General features: G+C 44.0%; 1 non-coding gene across 1 annotated transcript; it reads right to left on the bottom strand.

Annotated features, from left to right (window-relative positions):
- Nucleotides 1-2,894: 2,894 nt before the first annotated feature.
- On the bottom strand, nucleotides 2,895-2,966 carry TRNAE-UUC. The gene has a single exon. It is a non-coding gene; the product is annotated as a tRNA-Glu (tRNA).
- Nucleotides 2,967-3,241: the final 275 nt, after the last annotated feature.

The following is a 3,241-nucleotide window of genomic DNA, read 5'->3' as shown; positions in this document are numbered from 1 at the left end:
TTGAGAGGCACAAGGCAATTTTCATGCGGAATCCCTGAGTTGATGACTATATGCAAAAAGGAAAGCATACAGGAACACATGGTTAGTTCAAATACCCCAAACAGGTTAAGCTCATCACTTTCTAGAAATGACTATATATGATGAATTTTTTTTAAAAAAAAACTTCAAGTAGAAAAATTACTACTGTGTTTATGCAGCTATACTGTGAATCCTGACAAAAATACAAGAGAATATTTTTTTGGCCAGGCACGGTGGCTCACGCCTGTAACCCCAGCACTTTGGGAGGCTGAGGCAGGCAGATCACTTGAGGTCAGGATTTCAAGATCAGCCTGGCCAACATGGTGAAATCCCATCTCTATTAAAAACATAAAAATTAGCCGGGCGTGGTGGTGCACACCTAAAATCCCAGCTGCTCAGGAGGCTGAGACCTGAGAATCACTCAAACCCAGGAGGCAGAGACTGCAGTGAGCTGAGATCACGCCACTGCACTCCAGTCTGGGCGACAGAGCGACACTTTGTCTCAAAAAAAAAAAAAAAAAAAAAATTAAATGAATCTTCTCTGCACTCAATCCCCCTAAGCCCCCCTCCTTGAAGCCCGGATTTGGAGGGAGTAGTGTCTGGCTAGAGCACCATGCAGGAATTCAATCTTTTGTGGATACAATCTAAAGTCCAATACTAGGGAATCAAAGAAATAAAATCTCAGAATAGATGTTTCACGGGTAAAACGAGGGTCTCAGTTAAACGACTGCTAAGGGGCTTTCCAGCTTAAATAGTCTATGAATCTAAAGACTGACTATGAGGATGATGAATGGAAGTTATGGCAAAAGATTTTACAAAAATACAAAGCTATAAAAATGCCAAATATAACTTAAGTAACCATCTCCCCACAAAGTTAAACCTTTTCATATCATTAAGTACCTGTCTTCAGAAATATCTACTAAGCTCTGAGTCCACTAAATATTACAGGCATCTCAAGAAAGCTTCTGTCAAATCCATGAGGTCAAAACTCTATTTTATGAAAATGAATGATTAACAGGATGAGTAGACGTGACAGCCTTCATATAAATGGAATTCACCTGCCATCTGAAAGCAGTTTTGTCTTGCTTTTTGGAGACAGGATCTCACTAGCCCAGAATGGAGTGCAGCAGCAATCATAGCTCACTGCAGCCTCGAACTCCTGGGCTCAAGAGATCCTCCCACCTCAGCCTCCTGAGCAACTGGGACTACAGGCAGGCACCACTGCCCGGCTAATTATTACTATTTTTTTTTTTTTTTTGAGACTGTGTCTCCTTACGCTGTGCAGGCTGGTCTTGGTCTCCAATTCCCGCTCAAACGATACTGCCACCTCGGCCTCACAAAGTGTTGGGATTATAGCCATGAGTCCCGGCGCCTGGCCTGAAAACAAGTTTAAAACAAACACACAGCTTCTGCCTGGCAGCCCCCGGCATCAGCTACCCTCCCTGGCCTTGCCCCTTAGACTCAGGAGCTGTGAGAGCTGCCTAACCCCTTCTTGTTTACCTAAACCCTAAGAAAAACTTAATCCCTGATTAAGCACTCTGTAATATCATCTGAGTAAAATAATCTAAAATAATAATCAAAAAATAAAAATAGGCCAGGTGTGGTGGCTCACGCCTGCAATCCCAGCACTTTTGGAAGCCTAAATAAATAATAAAAATAAAAATAATTTTATTATTAGATAAGATTATAGTGGGCCGGGTGCAGTGGCTCACGCCTGTAATCCCAGCACTTTGGGAGGCCAGGCGGGCGGATCACGAGGTCAGGAGATCGAGACCATCCTGGCTAACACGGTGAAATCCCGTCTCTACTAAAAAATTCAAAAAATTAGCCGGACTTGGTAGTGGGCGCCTGTAGTCCCAGCTACTCCGGAGGCTGAGGCAGGAGAATGACGTGAACCCGGGAGGCGGAGCTTGCAGTGAGCCAGGATCGCGCCACTGCACTCCAGCCTGGGCGACAGAGCAAGACTCCTTCTTAAAAAAAAGGTTTTAGTCTTTATTTTAGTCGTTAAATATAGTCTTCATTTTAGGTAATAACATCTCATCTAATAACAAAGGGATGCATTTATTTGCATGACAATTGGAAACTGTCACACGTCAATACTAACACTTCTAATTCTAATCTAGCATATCACAAATTCTTAAAGTTTTTTTTAAAACACAATGTGTCAAATAAATGTATTAAGAGGAAAATGTGTTGGTTTTGTTTTGTTTTGTTTTGTGTTTTGCCATCGACTGGAGCCTCAGTATTTGTTATAACCTAATTTTCTTTCCCACCTTCCAAACTGGTTTAGTTAGCTCTCTGCATCCCAAACACAATAGATTGTTCATTGAACTACCCTGCCTTTAATAATATGTATTTTCTAGAAATCTTGCTGTCCTAGAATGACTTTAGGTAACTTAAAAGCCCTGTAATGCCTCCCTCCCTCTCCCGGCATCCTCCTCTCTAACAACAACAACAAAAAAACCCTATAATGTTCTAAAATTGCATCTTTCCTTTTTCTTTCAAAAAAGAGCACTCTTTTGGTCATTTGCTCATCTCCACAGTACAAGGAGAAAATACTGGAGAAAAAACAGCGGGTGTATTTCGGCATGCGACCGCTTGGTTCCCCCGCTTTCCTTCACCTCAGCCCTAATCTCTCATTTCAAAAACTGACTTCAAGCTGTTGTCAGCTATGTCCCTTCCGCCACCTGCTGCAGGTGGCTGGGGTCTGAGGAGGCTTGACCCTCACACCCGCACCAGGGGTCGGTCCTTGGTTCCTTTCAGCCCCGATGCGTCTCGCGTGCTTTGAAATGGAATTATAGTTTTGGCTAAAAACTTGCCTTCTCCGCGATAGTGAGAATCTAAATTGACTAAACGCACGTTCTAAAACGCTAGCGTTCCCACACCGGGAGTCGAACCCGGGCCGCCTGGGTGAAAACCAGGAATCCTAACCGCTAGACCATGTGGGAGACGACAAGAAACCCGCCAAACCTAGACAAATTAAGTCTTCTGGGTCGGCTTCCGCCCGCTCCATCACGTTCGTCCGTAGGCGTCAAACCTCCTCCCGCGCCTGCGCGGAGTCTGCAGCCGTTTAAACTGTTCAGGTTCGTATTCTCTCCTTGCAGGGGCCTTGGAATCTTTCTTCAATCTGTACTCGCGTCTTTGGTGATCTCATCCAGTCTCCTGGTACTAGTTACCATGTCGACACCAATGTAGACACTAGATTGGATGAGTCATTGTTCAC

The sequence above is a fragment of the Rhinopithecus roxellana genome, chromosome 18, assembly GCF_007565055.1.
Source record: "Rhinopithecus roxellana isolate Shanxi Qingling chromosome 18, ASM756505v1, whole genome shotgun sequence".
NCBI lineage: Eukaryota > Metazoa > Chordata > Mammalia > Primates > Cercopithecidae > Rhinopithecus > Rhinopithecus roxellana.
Note: the sequence above shows the minus strand (reverse complement) of the source record. Positions and strands in the feature narration are given on the sequence as shown.